The sequence below is a fragment of the Notechis scutatus genome, chromosome 1 (assembly GCF_049901735.1).
Source record: "Notechis scutatus isolate UNSWTSFEM ecotype Mainland chromosome 1, rNotScu1.2, whole genome shotgun sequence".
Taxonomy (NCBI): Eukaryota; Metazoa; Chordata; class Lepidosauria; order Squamata; family Elapidae; genus Notechis; species Notechis scutatus.
The window spans coordinates 255313918-255333713 of NC_142009.1; the positions used below are offsets into that span (position 1 = coordinate 255313918).

At 38.1% G+C, this 19796-nt stretch overlaps 1 pseudogene; it reads left to right on the plus strand.

Moving 5' to 3' along the window:
• Positions 1–7487: 7487 nt before the first annotated feature.
• On the plus strand, positions 7488–17901 carry LOC113410208 (uncharacterized; annotated as a pseudogene).
• The last annotated feature ends 1895 nt before the right edge of the window (positions 17902–19796 follow it).

Consider the following 19796-nt stretch of genomic DNA (forward strand, 5'->3'; position numbering starts at 1 on the left):
AGCTATTTTCCAAGGCACCCGAAGGCCAGACAAGGAATAATGGATGGAAGTTGATCAAGGAGAGATTCAGTCTAGAAGTAAGGAGAAACTTTCTGACAGTGAGAACAATCAACCAATGGAACAGCTTGCCCTCGTAAGTTGTAGAAGCCTCATCAAGGAGGCTTTCAAGAAGAGATTACACTGCCATTTGTCAGAAATGGTGCAGGGTCTCCTGCTTGGCCAGAGTGTTGGACTAGATCAGAGGTCATCAACCAGTGATCCGCGGACCACTGGTGGTCCATGAGAAAATTTTGGTGGTCCGCAGCGCATTAGTGTCTGCAATGGGGTGACACCAACAGTGGATGGACTGATGTGCACAGGGACAAAGGGTAGCGCGTGAGAGATCGCGGCATCGGAGCCCTTCCCTGGTGTTCCCTGGCCTGTGAGGGGGTGGGGGTAAAGGAACCTCTGAACTGGTGCTGGGTGGTGGGAATCTGATGTCCAGAGGCTGACGAGCCACGTGCTAAAGACCAGATGGCTGGCGGGGAGGTGGGGCAATCCTACAGTCTCCCTAGCAAAACTGTGTCGTGGCTGCTGCCTCCTGCCTCCACGCATTGAGGAGGCCGAGCAGCAGTGGGAAGAGCACGGACCTCCTGAGCTGCAGGAAGCGGCTGCCAGAGATGCCCTCAGGTGAAGATATTGTGAGGGGGAGGCTCAACCCCTCCCCCCAGGAGCCGCAAAGTGCTCACCACCCCTCTGGCAGCCTCCTCCCACCATGCTTCTCTTTCTTCTCGCCAGAAACGCTCACACACCCAGAGGGAAGGAGGAGGCTTGGCAGGTGCCAGAGGTGCGGTGAGCGCTTTGCAGCTCCTGAGGAGAGGGGTCGAGCCTCCCCCTCACAACATCTTCACGTGAGGGCATTGTTGGCAGCCACTCAGCCTCCTCGATGCACGGAGGCAGGAGGCAACACCAGTTCAGGGGTTCCTTTCCTCCCATCCGCATCCCCTCACAGGCCAGGGAACACCCGGGCTCCGATGCCACGATCTCCCACGTGCTACCCTCCCTCCCCGTGTACATCAGTCCATCCACCGCTGATATCACTACTGTTGCCCCACCTCCCTGCCAGCCATCTGGTCTTCAGCATGTGGCTCGTCATCCTCCAGACACATCAGATTCCCACCACCCAGCACCAGTTCAGAGGTTCCTTTCCTCCCACCCCGAGGACAGAGGGGGGGAAGAGAGAGAGAAAAAGAGGGAGAAAGAGAGGGGGGAGAGATTAGAGAGCCCAGTGTTTTGTTTTCTGTGGGAAATGGGTACAATTGACTCTTGAGTATTTAAGGTTGCAGAAACAGGCAGCCAAGCTAAGTGCCTGCAGGACCCCATCCCGTCAGTAGGAGTCGAGGCGCTTTAGCGAGCGGTGTGCTGGATTCATATTAGTGGTCCGCAGGATTTAAAATTATGAATTTGGTGGTCCCTGAGGTCCAAAAGGTTGGAGACCCCTGGACTAGATGACCTACAAGGTCCTTCCCAACTCTGTTAATCTATTAATGTATCTTTCATATCCTTTTTTTCCTATAGGCTTCTAAGTCCATCTTGCTGATGAAACTTGGTATAGCAGTGAAACTCTAAATATTGGAACAAGTTGTGTTAACCTGCCCATTAAAATGAGCATGTTAACTCCTAAAGGGTTTACCATAACACCAAGTAAAAGGTGAAAAATGATTTCCCCAAAAGGAGAAAAAACAAAATTTCACATCAGCGGTCTTTTCATAGCAACATATCATCTCATCTCTGTGGCTTTCGGTCACCACAAATCCATCAATCAATCCTTGCAGGTACAGAGACACTTCCCAAAATTGCCTACACTTGAAAAACAGATTTTTAAAGCCAAGTTATTTCATGTTGGAGGACTATCCAAATATCATATTTAAAATATAAACTTCTTTGAATTGAGCTTGATTCCTGATACTTCAGAAGCAGAGCCCTGAGGTTTTCTAGGTTACAATGGAAGCAACAATACCTTGTTATTGCACTATTCATGAATGCATCCCGTCCACCCACCCTTTCATTTCAAAGTCTACTCCATAGCCTTATTTAGCCCTTATCTAGTCCCTAACAATGTCTCACCTTCTTAAGCTTTTAGAGATCAGCAAATGTGGCCCCTTTCAGTAATTCAGATGAAACAATTTTCGCACAGTAATTGGGATTATAGTGGACAGTTTCCTAGCAGGCACTTCTATTGTGTGTCTTTTAGTCATTCTTATTCACATTATTTTGGTTCACAGTAAGATTGCTTCTATATATCCCATTCACCATCTTCAATATACCCGTGTGTGTAAAGTCACAGCACTGGTTTCACTTACAAAGATGACTTAAGAGTTTTTCAACTTAGTGGCAGAGCCCTTTTAGCACTTGCTGTGTATGCCAAGAGGAAAAAAAAACACTCTGAACATAAAAACTACATTCTGGCAACTTCTAATTATGGTATCCATATTTATTTAATTACCTTACACACTGTTTGCTATTTTAACCATAACATTATCCAACAGTTGCTTATTAGTTCAATCATCTTGTCATTGTGAAAAAAAAATAACTTTCGTTAATTCAGGAGGAAGAAACAGATGTTGGAATGACTGCATGGATATAACACCTGTCTGGTTCAGTTTCCTACTAGTTATCATCCTATTCTCTAAAAAACTAGAGCATTCCAAATCTCTCATTTTCCATTATTCTTTTCCATCTGACAGTAAAAGTGGTCACAGATCACGTTTAAGGGTGGGTACCCTTTTAGAAGTTGGATCATATATTTTGGTTATTTCCCCCTCTCCCCTTGGAGGAAGATAATAGAGGGTGGCATCTTCAATCCAACTATGTGTGATAGATGTATTCAACTTATGTGAGGTTATGCATATTTATTTTAATCTATTGCCAAGTGAAAACTGATTAAATAGACCATCACCATTGAGCAGGCAAACTTATAACACCATCAAAAAGAGAATGAATAAAGAATTGTCAACTTTTTCTTTATTCACTTTATTCACCAGGATCAGTTTCTGGATATTTGCATCTCTTCTCCATATAGAAGTTGATTAACTATATTTCTTGCAACGGTATATGCATCAAGCTCCTTGATGCCTAATCCATGGCTCACTGATGCCATTCCTCCAGAAGCCACATGCAAACAGACTGAAAATTTAAAGGAACAGAAGCATGGATGACATAATCATGGCAGAAATAAAAGCACCCCTTTTTAGCAGATAAGAGTCAGATCACAATCATTGTCTACCTAGGAATGTCAAACTGGCAGCCCATGGGACTGATGTGTCAAGCGCAGGCCACGCCCACCAGCAAGGGGGAAAGGGGGAAAAAAACATCTCGATATGTAACATGATGGCAATGTGATGCTGCAAGCTTGACACCCATGGTTCTATGCTAACTTGTAATGCTGTTAAGTTATTTTTGTAGACTATATTTTGTATATTTTTGAAGATGCTATGCTGAACCACAGGATCAGGAAAATCCAGAGTTTTCCAGAAACCCCATGACTTCATACTTACTTCAAAGGAACTTTTGCGCTTGGAATAAAACTATGAATCTTTTCCCAGACTTCAGACTTCAAACTCTACAGTTGTGTGTACATGGGTTTCATTTCAGAGAATTAAAAAAAAAAAAAAAGATTGGAAAGGCTGTGTAGCCACATACACAGCTCTCCCCTAGAAATGTTCAATAATACGTGCCTTAAACAATGTCCAAGACATATGGTTAGAAGAACAACATGCCAATTTGTCTATACTTAGTCTGTACTTTCCACCCCCATTTGACTGAAATACATTTACTGAGTTTTTATTCTTGTTTTGACTGAACAGCCTTAGTATCATGCTTCAACGTGCTAATGTGATATGAAAATACAGCACAATTGGACAGTCACAGGCTAGTAATGCTGTATATTTCCAAGCCAACTTTTATGGACAAAGTCCTGGTTAGGCCTGATTGCCAAATGCACAGCTGAAACTCATATTATTAGCTACAAATAATGGAGAGATCTACACTTCAAACAAAACCTACACATTCCTGGTTTGCACTCCTGGCTGAATTTTTCTTCCAGGTTTGCCTTTCACTTCAAATAACAGCCTTTAAGAAAGGCTTGTATAGAAAAGGCAAAAAATCCCAAATGCTTCTTATAATTTTCATGTATTTGTGAGACTCCTGGACTGCCTGACCAAACATCTCGGGGAAATGTAAAAATCTGTAATTTGGGTTAAAAAAAAAACACCAGAGATAAATAACCATGAAATGTTTTAAAACTAAAAATATACTTTATAAAATAACCATGAATCTTAGAATAAACACTCAAGAAATAAATAAAACTAATTCACCATCTAGGAGGACAGGCACAGCAGCCATGCCCCTGAGACTTAATGTAATAAATGTCTCCACAGACTTTCTAAAGACCAGGAAGAAGGGGGCCAATTTGAATAGGTGGAGTGGCCATTGAAAGACATGTCTTTGTGACTTTTGTAGGTAACAATCTCTAGTCAAAGAAACGTGTGAAGAGCCCACCTAATAAATGTTAGCAAGTGATATAATTGAGAGAGGATGGTTCCACACCTGAACCAAAGAAGGGCTTTCAAGATGACCATCAGCACCTTAAATTGTACCAGGAACCCAGCTGTCAATCAGGTCTTAAAGATTTTGTATAAGCATCTTGAGGCTGATCTGTAACTACTTGGACTATATCCTTCCATCCCCTACTATCCTGTCCGAGCTGAAGAAGCTTCTTGGATAAGAAGCAAAATGTCTTCAAAAGAAAAAACAAGAAAGTCCAGTTGCCTCCTGAAAAAGCACCTTTGGGACACACTTGGACTATATCATTCTGGACAGCTATACAAATGGACTTAAAGGGCATCACACTGTAGAATACACTGTAATATTTGGGTTGAATGTTAATTAAGATGTGTGAATGACAGTAAATAAATATCCAGAAAAGGTTGCAATTGTACTTGGAACTGTTTAATAGCCACCTTGGCCACAGCTACCCACTTGATTCTTGAGAAGAGTTCTGAATCCAACAGGAAGTCAAATTACAAGTCTTGCTTGCTTCAAGGACTGCAACGATAGTCAGAACTACAGATGATATTGGCAGGCTTTCAAATCCAGAACCAGTTTCTCTCACTGGGAATAAATTTCAGCCTCTTCTGCTGCCCCATTCAGACCAGACCAGCCTCCAGGATCTTGAGCAGCACTTCTGAAAGCCTTACTTGTTTTGTTAGAAAGCATGAAACCTGATCTTGTGGTAATGGATGATCACAGCAGCAGTTTCATGTGGATATTGACTAGGAGTAGAGAGGGCATTCAGGCTATGTCACCACACAACTGAGGGGCCTAGGGCTTAATCCCCCTGGTTGAAACTACCTCTTTAGGAAGCTGAAAAACATCGAGAAAGCTGCCCAGTGCTCTGAATGATATAATGATTGATGATACTAAAGTTTGCTGAGAGATCAAGCAGAAACAGAAGAGTTACATTCCTTTCCCCAGGCTTAGCAAATATCTACAAGCCCAATCTGTGCTACCTCCATGCTGTACCCGAATGATAGGTTTTTCCCCTCAAGAACTGTCCTTTTGTGTTAAGAGATAATACTGAAGAATTCTTTGGATTCAGTAGGGAAAAAAGACTCCAGAGTCTATACATGGAAAGCTTACATAGCACCCACTGGGAACTTTTTAAAACAGCTGCATCTTCTTTTGGATCACATGACTGCCCTCTGCAGGTGGACACAAGATTAGGTACATAGAACATAGAATTCCAGCACAGAGTTGGAAGGGACCTTCTAGTCCTGCTCAAGCAGGAGACCCTATACCATTTCAGATAAATGGTTGTCCAGTTTCTTTTAGAAAGCCACCAGTGATGGAGCTCCCACAACTTTTGAAGGCAAGCTGTTCCATTGGTTGATTGCTCTCACCATTAGGAAATTTCTCCTTAGTTATAGGTTGCTTTTCTCCTTGGTTAGTTTCCAACCATTGTTTGGTGTTCTGGAAAGTAGTTTGACCCCCCTCATCTTTGTAAGAGCCCCTCAAATATTGGAACACTGTTATCATGTCTCCCCTAGTCCTTTTTCATTAGACTAGACATACTCAATCCCTGCAACAGTTCTTTGTATGTTTTTAGCCTCCAGCCCCCTAATCATTCTTGTTGGTCTTCTCTCCATTCTTTCCAGAGTCTCAACATCTTTTTTATCTTGTGGTGACCAGAACTGGATGCAGTATTCCAAGTGTGGTCTTAATAATGTTTGCTTTAAGGAGTTGCTGACAACTGCTATGTGCTTGTTTAACACGTACCCCAACATATATTTATTGTTCTTTAAATATAAAACACTCACAGCCTTATTAAGAGGCAATATTTATTTTATTGATTTATTTATTTGTCAAATTTATTGGCTGTCCATCTTGCCCGTGTTACCAATATACTTTGCCCTGAGAGTTGTTTTTTTTCATGTGTTGATTACAACATTTTTAAAAGCTTGAAAGATGCCCAAATGGGCAATGGGATAAGGAGCAAACAAACAGCCAAAGTCCTGTGACCTGACCTGCCCCTTTCTTGCTGCACTGCCCTGATAGATGGATATTTTCTCCCATTAGCTGAAGACAGATTAAAAAAAGACAGAGCAAACCTAAAAAAAATTAATCACCTTGCCTATAGCACTTGGCACACTCACAAATCAAGACAATATCACTCAGTATTAATTCAGGAGGATAAAGGTAGACTGGGGATTGGCAACGGGTGCTAGTAAATTTTATGCTTGTGCTGTTTGGGCCAACTCAGAGATGGGTGGCTAGCACTTTAACTCAATAGTTGGAAAAGGCCCAGAAACTTAATGTAACTCATGAGTTTCTGGTAATTTTGATGTTGGTGTCTAATTCAAAGTTTGCAGGCTAGATACTGGGAAAAAAATATCAAAGGAAATGCCAGAATGTTCATCTGCCATTTATTTCCCTGCTGGGAAGGGAAGATTTCTTGTTTTAAAGTTTGTTATTTTTATTTTTTTTAAAAAACAAATCCCTCTTTCAGTTATACAGTGTGTCGCCTGGGTACATACATCTTATGCACATATTAATATTTGTATAAAAGGGAAGGAGATTTCTGATGCTTTCTGATGGAAGAAAACTCAATTCCTAGGACTACTCAAGGAGAGCAATCATCTTTTCCTAACAGTACAGGTACTTCTTGGTTAATGATAGTAAGTGGGACTGGACTGTGCATTACTAAGTGATTCGGTTGTCAAGTGACACCATGTGATTTCACTAAAAAGCTACATATTCCATGTATGAGACCATCTAGATATGTGATGCTTCGGTAAGCTACCCAGTTGATTGGAGTCAGATGGTATCCAAAGAAAGAGTCAGATGGTATGACAGAAATAAATAAATAAACTCAGTACATGGGTAAGAGGTATAGAGGACATACTTATCACTGGAGAATATTTTAGGACAAGCCTATAGATGGATTCAACATGAATCATAACAACAATACTACTGGCATTTACTATCAAACAAGTACTATCAAAGAAGGTAAGGTAGTAGTACAGCAGTTCAATTTCTAGGATAGAGATGATAAAAACTGGGGAACATCTGGTGTTGGACCAATAATTTCTAGAAGTTGAGAATGAAAATATTTCCATTTCCCAAACAGTATGGAAATAGGACACAGGACATACTAGCCAGTCAAAAATACCAAAAGACCATAGAGAAGAATGATTTGGGAAATCAAGCAGTGCATAGGTATCTTTATAGCTATGTTAGAAACCTCTGAGCTAAGATGAGACTGTTGTAATAGGTAAATGTAAAAGAGAACATAAAAACAGAGGGCCTAATGGAAATCAGGTGGAAGGGAAAGAAGCAATGCTCATTTAAGACTCATCCTGAAAATGATACCAGTCTGTAGATGAAGAAAACGTATTTCCAGAAAAACTTCATGCTGCCACAAAGTCTAAGAGCTCAGCAAAAATCTATGAAGTCCAAGAGGTCATTAGCATGCTTAATGAGCAGCAGCAAGAAAGTTTTAAGACAAAACTTGTCCAGATGAGAACAACAACTTCCCCAGAAGCAAATAAAAATAACTCTGAAAAGAAGAGCATTTTGATAAGTGCACTAAAAAGCAATTGAAATTTATTTATTTATTTGACTTACATGCTGCTCATTTTGCCTAGAGGTGACTTTGGGAGGCTTACAAATAAAAATCAGTGAATTCTTCTAGAAAACATACATAAGTCACTAATTCATTTGTTTATATATGGCATAAAAATATTAAATGAACATAAGCAGATTGCAAAACAATTGAATATTCTTCATCTTCAGTGCAGAAGATATACAGTACAAATTTGCGCCTGTATACAGTGATGTTTTCAGGAGGGAATTATAAAAACTGAAGAAAATAGTATCATTGGGTCCATGTGGCATTTTTAGCAAAATCTGGAAATTACTGATATAATAAAAATATGGCACCTAAGGCCAGTTTCTTCTCCAGAAGTGAAACTGACCAATCTAAAAACATTTTAAAGAGCCAGGGGAAACTTAGGAAATTATGGACATGTTAGCTTAATAGCTGTTCCCGGTAAATTGTAGAAAAACACCACTAACTTTAACATCATGAAACACAAAGAAGAAGTTGCTGACAAAACTTCAATATGGTTTCTGAAATGGTAATCGGGTCGAACCTGATAGTTTAAAATTGCCACTAATCATGCTAGTAGATGATTGGATAGACATTGCAGAAGACTTCTGAGGAAACCTCTCACCAGTTTCATGAGCAATCATGAAGTAAGTGGTGAAATCCTGTTACAGATTTTTGTACCTGATTGAAGAGCACAAAGCAGAATGTAAGAATAAATGAAGCGTTCCTACAGTGGAAGAATGTAAACAGTAGGGAATCTGAATTGGAACTTCTATTTTATAAATAATTGGTAAGTAGGAGAGCGCGTGCAAATAGCCACGCTTGTGAATGACAATGAATTATGAAGTAAGGGTAATTAAAATTAATTCTGTTTCTTTTGTTATTGTTTCCAAAAATTCATTTTTATCACTTTAACAGACAATAGCTTTTCTTTTATTGTGTTTTTCGAAGAAGAAAAATAATCCACTGAAATAGGGTGAGCAGAAGGCTCTCATACTGACATTAGTTAGGAGATGGTTATACTGTAAAATTTCACCTCTCTGTTTAATACACTACAACCTTCCTGACTCCCCTTACACCTGCCCTTCTTCAAAGCAAGACATCTTCACTGAAACTTTTTTCAGACTAGGAAGTAGTAGCCCTTCGCCTTTCAGTTAGACTGAAATAAGTTCAGAACCATCACCAAAATACATTCTAAAAACTAAATTCTAAAGCCCCTAATGAAACTGATTCATACAAGACTGGTTCACAAATTTTTGAAATGTGTAATATTACAAATTATTAGTGTTATTTGAAAAGTAGAGGTTGAAGACTAAATTCATGTATTCGTTTAATCAATCTATGCTGCTCTCAACTCAGATTATGGGACTGTGTGGCAATATCATGTTAAAAATGTGTTAGCAAAATACTGTACAAACCAAAACCAGAGAAGAATTAAAACATAATACTCCAACTTCACATAACACCTTCAAAGAAAGCTAATCTAACACCCTGGCCCAATGCCAGGGAAGAGCTGGATTTTCAAGGTCTTGCAGGAGGTAACAGTGTTGAGGCCATCTGAACGTTGGGGTGGATAAACCACTCATAGGACTTGAAGAGACCTTGGAGATCTTCTAATCTAACTCTTTGCCCAAGATAGGAGTCCTTGTACCATTATGGACAAATGGTTGTCCAATCTTTTCTTGAAAACCTCCAGCGATGGACATTAGTTAGTTAGTTAGTTAGTTAGTTAGTTTACTTTATTGTCATTGCACCTCGTACAACGAAATCAAACACCATCTTGAGTGCACATCATGACCAGGAGCATGAAAATAAACACAAACACACATCCTTCACCTTCCACCCACTGAACCGAAAACCCCCAACACTGCACCAACACTATACAGCAGAATTCAAAAGAGCTACTGCCCTGGGATAGAAGCTGTTTTTCAGCCTATTTGTCCTTGTTTTTATTATTCTGTACTGTCTGCCAGATGATAATAGTTCCCCAAAAAAGGTTCCCAGGATGAGAACCCAGAAGCACTCATAACTCTGGGAGACAAGCTGTTCCGTTGACTAAATGTACTTACAGTCAGGAAATTCCTTCTTATTTCCAGGTGGAATCTTCTTCTGATGAACTTCCACTCATTGCTTCTTGTCTTGCTCTCAAGTGCTATGGAGATTAAATAAATGCCCTCTTTGAGTACTGGAAGAGTATTATCGAAACTTCCTTGAGCCTTCTTTCATTAGGCTAAACACACCTATTTCCCTTAGCTGTTCATTGTATCATTGAGCTTTCAGACTCCTTATCATCTTTGTTGCTCTTCTTTGCACTCTTTCTAGCATCTGTATTGTGGAGACCAGAACTGGATGCAGTATTCCAAATGTGGTCTCAGTAGTGCACTATAGAAGGATATTATCACTTTTTGTGATTTTGGTGCTATCCTTCTGTTGATTCATTGGTTTTTTTGCAGTTGCAGCACACTGCTGACTCATACTCAATACTGTCACTCAAGACTGACTTCAGCGCTGTCACAGGATTGTGGCTTGCTGGCAGAACTCTTTCAGTGAAAGGTCTGGTTTTCACCTCTGGTTTTCTTTTTCGGCTGCCACAAATGGTAACATCTCACGTCCCAAAAGTATTTTCTGGACAGCAGATAAATTCATACAGGCATGTCCTGTAAACTTTTATTAATGAATAATTCAGTCACAGGAATATATTACACCAATATATCATGTAGAATGTATTTGAAGAAATCACATAAATGGCTCAAATTGACGGGCATGCAAATAATTGGTTGGCAAGAAAGGAGTAAAAGCCCCTTTCCTCCCTTGTGTTTTACATTTTAAAAAACTTCTTGGGTTATGTGAAAATGCCACCCTGTAAAAAGCTCTGTTATGTAAAGATGGCAATGACTGATCAATATTAACACACCTCTCCAAAATAGATTGCAGGAGGGGCGGGGAGGAAGAGAGAGATTATGTGAATAATAAATGATGCACTATGACTTTGAGTGATATTAAGCAGGAAAAATTATTGTTGCAGGTTTGTTTTTGGATACAGTAAGGTTCAGACAGCATAATTCATGCGCTTCGATCAAAATCAGGCTAACCTTTATGTAGCCAAAGAAAGATGTTGATGTTGCTATCATGTTAATCTAAACTACTCTTGAGCAAAGTTTAATAAATAATGCAACTTAAAATGAAAGAATCATCTTAAATTTACTGTGACTACGGGATTGGCAGAAGACATTTTTCCTTTCTCTACATTTGCTATATTTGCTCCTTTGGCTATGAATGCAAGTAATTCCAGACATAGATATGACAGATCTATGCTTGAAGATAAAATTTAATCTCACTAATTCTTTTGTCGTGTTGGTTTACTTAGCCTCTTTTGTTTCAGAAATCCTGATTATTCCTGATAAAAATCCTTGTTAAATGTTTCAGAGTTAAGAAAAAAAGATTTTATCTCCTTGAGGAAAAGCACCTTTTATTTTTCTTCGAAGAAATAAAATCTTTTCCAAATTATGCATCAGCATGATTCAGCCATTCTGCACAGAACACACTCCTGGATGTGCACATAATGTCCCTTTTAAAGTTAATGAGTTTAACATACAATACTTGCCATCAAATTTAGAATGCTCACTTAAGTCACAAAACATACACCAGCTCATATGATTCCCTTGCTCTATATATTTTCCCCAATGAATAAAGGTCCATATGGAATGTTGAGTTCTCAAGTTTTTTTTAATGCTTCTTAGAAAGATTGAAAGAAAAAAAATCAGTGGTTTTCATTTCTTTGGCTTTATATCTATTTTTAAATGTAAACTCTCCCTGGACAGTTCAGGTGATATGTTTGGAAAGCTTAGTTATGCCGCAAAGGAAAGACTGAGAGAATAATAAGAAACGTGATGGAAGAATGTATAATAAAAAGCCTGGAGAATGAAAATTGAAACAACAGACACTTAGAAATGCATTGGAACAAAGCTGTCTTTTGCATTTATGGGGGAGAAGAAGGGGATATCAGAGTACATATGCATAAAAACATAATTAGAGATATTATTAGTATACCAATTAAGTAATAGTACATTTATACTAGGACATATAAAAAATCTGTGAGAAGATTTAAAAATTCTAGAATATTCAGACCTTTCTGTAAGCAAGTGTGGGGTTTTTAAATAATGTTTATTGCTTTTAAAAGAATAACAGAAAAGATTTAAACAAAAGGAACAAAACACAAAAATATACATATTATCAAAAAATAACAAGTGCTTAAAAATAAGTGAAAGCATGCAGCAGAAAAACAAAATATAAAGTATAATATTTGGCCTACTGGTGAAGATGCTCGCTTCCCACTTGGAAGATTGAAAATTCAATCCTAGATAACGGCATATGTTTCTCTTTTAGGGTACAAAGAAAAAAGATCTGCTGTGAATCCTGCATGGCATTAGGAAGGGCATCCAGCCAGTAAATACTGGGCTCCATCTAGTCTTCCTGACTCTACACAGAATTAAGGGATTACAGGGTTGTAAAAAGGAAGCTTATATATCCCTTTATATAACTATCATACTTTTTTAACCTATTATATTTTGTATTTCATTATACTTAGCAATATAGTTCTATGTCTATAGCCAATCTGCTCACAGGTGGCAAGCATAATCAAGTATTTGGAGTAAATGGGATTTTCCATTTATCTTTCCAATGTTGAAATAACAGCTATAATAAGGACACAGAGAATCCACTTATACTCTACAGTAGTCTGATTCCATGTAGTATCTATTTCAAGAGAATACTAACCTCTGAAAATTTTAGCTTTTGTTGCACATTTATTATCTCCACTACTTTCTTCTAAAATTTAATGTGTAGGAATTATAAAAATGTGTATTTAAAAGAAACATTGTCCTTATCACATCTCCAACACATTCCTTTTTTATGCATGCATACTGAATAAATTCTAAATATTCCTTTAGTGTATAAGTTATAGGGTTTATTGACATAAAAGTTATGTCAATTAATATAAAAGTTAGGAAATTCTTCTACTGTCTAGACAATATTGGAATGTTTAAGTCTTTATTCCACTTAACTCAACATCTGCATATCAAGTTAATGTATTGATTTATTGATAACAAATATCCATGCAACTAATAGTTAGGGATTTTTAATTTTAAAATATTTAATCAGTTTTACTAATATTTTGAGTATCTCAGAAGCTGAAAATGCTGGTAATCCAAACAATGTTGGTAACAAACATTATAGTTGTAAATATTGTCACTGAGTTACCCCTGATAGATATTTGTCTCTCAGCACAACAGTATTAAAAATTCATCATCATCCAGTCATGATCTCCATTTTAATCCACTTTTCCAAATCACCATCTTTTTTCCAATACTCAATGTTAGATTTCCCCATAAAGTAAATTTAGCATGGAAATAAGTTCAAATCTGGTTTTATTAGACATTCCATTCCATAGCTTTCTAAGTAAAATAATCGTTTCCAGAAATACTAGAGTTCTATTGTGTTTAGATCCTAATACCAATGATGCTATATATGTATATTCTCAAATTATAAAATTAACATCAATTTTTGGCTTCCAGTATTTAATACTTGACAACAGATAAGCTTGATGATGTAGCTCCAGATTAAACAAAAACAAAAACCAGAATGTTCACTTATTAATTGGTGATTGTATTTTTTGTTAAAGATATTCTTGAAATTGAAGAACCTGATGCAGTACATAGTATTAATCCACTCACTTTTTCTTCAATGGTAAGAAATCCAAATTTAATGGCAAAACACTTCACTTATTTTGGAAGAGGAAGTATTAGAAATGTTTGGTATCTTTGGTATCTTTTGGTATCTTTGAAATCAATCACACAAGTAAAGTCCGTTGGAAAGTAACAGACACCAAACTAGGCTTGATTGGGCCTCAGCTTTTTAAACCAACACAAAGCCCATTCAGGATGTCTGCAGAGTAGTTAAATTTAAACATTTAAGCTCTGCCTGTTCAAAATTTAAACTGCCAAATGCTTCTTTGAAAAGAATGTGGTAAATTGCTGATTCGGTTTGGGGGAGGGGGAAATACTCCACTCACCAGCTGCCCCTGAAGAAACCTCAGGTGGTTTCTCAGATTGTTATTGGATGATGCCACACCAGCTGCTTTATTCATAATTTTCCTACGTTGTATGTTGTGTTTATAAAACATATATCCAAAATCAAAGTAAATTATAATTTAAAAACCAGGTTAATCCATCCCTTTTGTTTTACACCCAGACATTAAAAGACTCTGTCCTAGCTATTCCATTCAACTTCTTCATTTCAAGACCATTTTAAATGGATTATTCTTTGGATGACTGATGAGGAAGAACTTATTAGACAAAGATAAACACTGGTTTATCTTTAATCATTTCAAATCTAGCAAAAGTCAATATTTTGTTTTAAAGACCACTAACCCCGAAATAGATATGTTACCTATGAAACAGGCTCATATGTTTCATTCATATTTGTAAACATTTTAACAATAATCAAAATGGTGACATTCTCATAGGCATTGTATGCAGGATGAAATGGAGCAAGGATTACTGACCAACACCAAATGTAGTTTCTGTGTATAATTTTTTAAATGCTGTGATTTTTTTTTAAAAAAAGGAACATAGTTCAGTAACCTCTTGCTTGATGGAGGTCCGAAATAGTCATTTTTTTTTGGAAGCCACGGTATTATGCAAGCAAAGTTGGACATGGAAGAAGCAGAAAGAGTCATTGCATTTCTAAACTTTTGCATTAGAGAAGAGTCCTGAGAATATTGCAGATGGTCAAGAAAACAAATTAATGGATCACCAAACAAATCAAACCAGAGTTCTCACTTGAGGCACATCAGGAAGAAATTCCTCACTGTAAGAGAGATTACAATAGAAAAATACACTGCCATGGGAACTGGTGGACTGTCTTTTGCCTTAGGTACTTGAAAGACGCTGGGGTTGGTTGGTAGTAGATCCCCATATTGGAAAAATGACTGTACTGGATTTATCTCCAAGGTCCCTTTCAATCCAAACATTTGCAATTTTATAAATGATTGCTATTCTTTCTCTTCAAGATAATTTCCTAAGTTGGTGCACAAACTATGTAAATAAATATACTTTAAAAAAAACAGGCCTTGGGAAGGCTCCAACTGAGGAGAACTTTCTCCCTATCTCTTTTCACAGGTAATATGCACAAATAACAAATACAATAGGAAGAGGAGGAGAGTAACAGCTGCAATAATGAAAGCTGTCTCACCAAAAAAACCACCCCCCCCTTTTTTTTTTACAATCCCATAGGCTCTATTCGGGGTAGAGTCGGGGTGACTGGATGGAGTTGAGCATTTACTGGCTGGATGCCATTCCCTGATGCCTATGCAGAGTTGCAGATTTTTTTTTCTTTGCATCCTAGGAAAGAGGAAAAAAAATCTTCTGCTACCTAGGATTGAACTCTCAACCTTCTATGTGGGAGACAACCTGGGCCACCCTGCCACTCAAAAGCTGGATCACAGTCATCATAATCCTATAGGAAAGATATGTAGTTTTTGTTTCTTGGCTCAAAGCCCCCAGTAAGCAACCACTTCAGCTTTGGCAAGAGCAATTTACTGGTTTTCCATTCTTTTGCTGTGTAGGAAGAAAAAGGTGGCAGAGAGAAAATAGCTGTTCTTCCCATTTAGTTCTGGCATATGTAAGAATATATTATATTACATTACACGTGAAATGTGTTTTCTTCAGAAAATCCCCATGCTATTATTTCTCAGGGTTTTAAATTAGTTTTCCATAATAGGGCTGGGAAATCCAGGAGCTGTAATCAGAACACACCCGGAAGGCACCACTTTGGGGAAATCAACTTCTGACAACCTAGGTAACATCAGTGTTATAACTGATGGGACTCCTAGGATAACTATACAAAAGGTAAATTAAAGGGACAAAGAGATAGACAATATAAATGTCCATCCAAAAGGGATACCAGGGTACAAATACCCATGACCACAGATACTTCTTTTTTTCATAGTAGTTTGTAACTGTTTTTCACATTGATAGTGAATGATAAACCAATAAAACAAACATAACATTAAATCTATTATGTACCTTCTTCTATCCAAGGAGCAGAAAACTTTTAATGCTTGATGAATCAGGGAGCTAATCTGACTTGGTAGCTTTCTGATCTTATTTCTTTAAAAGTCCATTACCTATGGTCCACAGCAATCTACTGCCTAATGCAGTGCTTTTCTTTCAATGAGTTTCTATTGCAGTATGTGGGGATGTTGTTGCTATCGCCCTCCAGTTGTTTATGCCCCAGTACAAATTGCAAATGATTTATCAAAGCCTCCGCCAGGCAGCAAATCAATTTACTTCATCTGCACTGTGTAGAGCAAGAATTTATTTCAAGGCAAAGCTCTCATTATTTTAGCTGATCACCTTTGAACAACAATCTACCAGAAGCTTGGAGTCATTTGTATGGGAAGAAAATTCTCAATTTTGTATCATTAGCTACCATCAATTGCTCTAAAAGGTAAGCATGAAATAAATACCATTATCGGCCCTCTAACAAACTTTCCTATGGCTTCTAGTTTAGAATATATTCTACCTGAGAACAGGTTCTATTGAACCACTTTCACAACCTACTGAACACACACGTGCCCTTTTCCAACTTGATGCTATCCAGATGTGGATTTCAACTCCCATAATTATCAGTTAATATGAACAAATAAGAAATCAATAATTGGTTAAAGTTCAATGCATCTAGAGAAGATATCAGATGTAGGAACCTACTGAACCATACTGCACAAAGCCAAAAGGAAGCTGCTGCTATAAGCCTCTTCCTGGATTTTATGAAGTCTAAAGTTGTAATACATTTGAGAGGGGAGAAAGATATACCCATCTATAATATATCCATATATCTATATCCATCTATATTTATATCTATCTATCTATCTATCTATCTATCTATCTATCTATCTATCTATCTATCTATCATCTATCTATCTAAAATTGCCCAATAGCTGTTGTGGAAAAGCCAATTGCTGATTGATTAGAGTGATATCTAGAAGATTCTTTGTCTACTCCTTTCTACTCCCTCAGACTGGAGATATCAAGAAGACAGAAAACTTCACAAACTGTTGCTGTTGGGCCTGTTGTCATGGAGACACTGGTCTTACACTGTCTCATCTTTTGTTGACTTTTTGCTCAGGCCTGGTGTGAGGCTGAGATCCCACAACCCTGATGCAAGTTTTGAATTGAGGATACTTCTTCTTGCAGCTTCAGGCTTCATTTGTGAATCTTCTGGTGAGACGCAGAGTCATCTCCTAACTTCTCCTTCATCACCTGGATTCTCCTTTGAAGCAAACAGCCATTCTTCAGCAGAAAAAAAAACTTGGTGAGAGCACAAGTTCAGCTGCTGCTTTTACAGTTACAGTTACAAGGTCTAGGAGAGAATAATGGAGGTCAAAATCAATTCCAATTCCTGGGCCCTCATGGATTATTTTGCATTATGGCCCTATGTTCTACAAGATGGTAGCCACAGCTGCATTGAACTCTGGCGGGGAAGTGGAAACCAAAGTCTTACTGCTCCCTTGGCTATTCCTGGGAGACCTAGCTTTCCTGTCATCCTTTTGCCACCTCTTGCCCGCCCCAAGTTTGACTTTGCTTTGCAAAACCTGTTATCCCAATCTATTCGACCCCTATTTGAACTTCCTGTCAACTTGGGAAAGCTGTTTCAGTTACAATCCTGTAAATGGACAGTGGCAAGTCAATGGCTAAAAGAGAGTGACGCAGAGGTGGTATTCAGCCACCAGTTCAGACCAGTTCTGGCATACCAGTAGTGGAAATTTTGAGTAGTTCAGAGAACCGGCAAATACCACTTCTGCCTTACCCCACCCTCCCGTCCCTGTCCTATATTCCCTTGTTTTTTAGTTCAGCTGATTCGTTCAGCAGAGCGGATTGTCGCACCTTAGCTGAGCTAAAAAAACAGTTCATCTCACCAACGCTGACACTGAGGGCAGTCTTTGAGTGCTGCGTGCATACGCTTGCAAAGCATGCATGCACACATGAAGCACTCTCTCATAGAACCAGTAGGAAAAGATTTGGAATCCCACCACTGGAGTGAAGTACTTTGGCAGAACTTGCAGGCCTGCTGCTTTTATGAGAAGTCATAGCCAGTAGGCAGTGTAATCCAATTCCAGCTAAAATAATTTGAATCCGGGGACATGGACTTTGAAGTCTGGGCTCTAAATGTATGGAACAACCTCCTTCTTGACATGGGGACACTTGCTTGTGAATCAAAACTTGGAAGATTTCACCCCTCATTTACTGCAAAGACCAAGCTCAAATATCTAAAAATGTAGAACAAAGAAGCAACATCTAATTCCATTGTTATTTGAAGCTCATTGAATCCTCATTTTTGATATGCAGTTTTCAGACCATAAAGTTCACTTCTAAATTACAGGATTCCTACTGTCTAATTTTTTAGTAATAGCACTAAACTGTCTTTGCTAAGTGAAATTAGGACTGTGTTCTTCATTGTCACTGTAGTGTTACCACATAGCTGTGCATGTAAATAAACTGCAGGTTAATTTTTCACCACTTTTTTTGTATGTTTAAAACTGTCTTGTGAATTATATAGTTATATTAGTTATTATGTGGTTCGTCACACAGCCAGCCAGATGTTCAGACTAGATTTTGCATTTTTGTCTACCTAACAAATCTTTTCCAAGGACTTGGGATAGGCAGATGTGGATGTTTGATGATGTTATAAATATCATTGCAGGATGTAAGCTGTTCTGAATAAAGCTGCCTTTTGCAATTGACTGATTATGAATTTGTCAATGCTGATGGTGTTCAAATGGTGCTGCAGTTATTTTGGGATTGCATTATTGGTACTATCTTTACTTTCTGAGCTCAGAGCTTGTTCACTTTGTCCATTTTCACTGCAACATCTTTATGATATACAAACATTATGCCTGACCATAGACTTTGACATTTACTTGAGAATTGCGAGTGGATTTTTATATTCTGTATTTTTTCCAGTGTAAATGAATTGAGGACATTTTCAAAAAGAAAATAATAATAAATTCTAAGTCCTCACACTGTTTTCATTTGAAGCAATAATTGATGGTGCATGAAATATGTTCCATTACCACATGTATTCACTCTTTCTAAATGTATAAATTGTCTCCTTGTAGCTGTAATACTATAGATTGCTGCAGGACTGTCAAAAAAAAAAAAAACCCTTGTATTTCAAGGATATATGAAGTTGGGGTACTTGAAATTACTAGGAATTGGATATTCACAGAAGGAAACCAGAGAGTTTTCCTTCCCTTTCCCTTCCCTTTCTCTTTCCTTTCCCTTGGTTTAATAGGACTATTTTTCTCCATCATTTTGGTAGTAGCTTCTTCATTAAAAAGAAAAAAAAAAAGAAAAACCTGTTAAGGCTGTTCCACATATTCCTGACTCCAGCTTTCAACAATAATGCTTAGAGAAGGATTCAAGTTCCACAAAGAATGGGTTAGGCCTCCCTGGAACTGCAGACCATCTTTCTCTAGTTAATTATATCATAATTCAGCCCCATTTCCTTCTATGGATGTCTGCAGCCAGGCCAAGAATAATGCAAATGATGTAATCTGCATAAATTAACCAATTTGCTTCATTGGCACAAT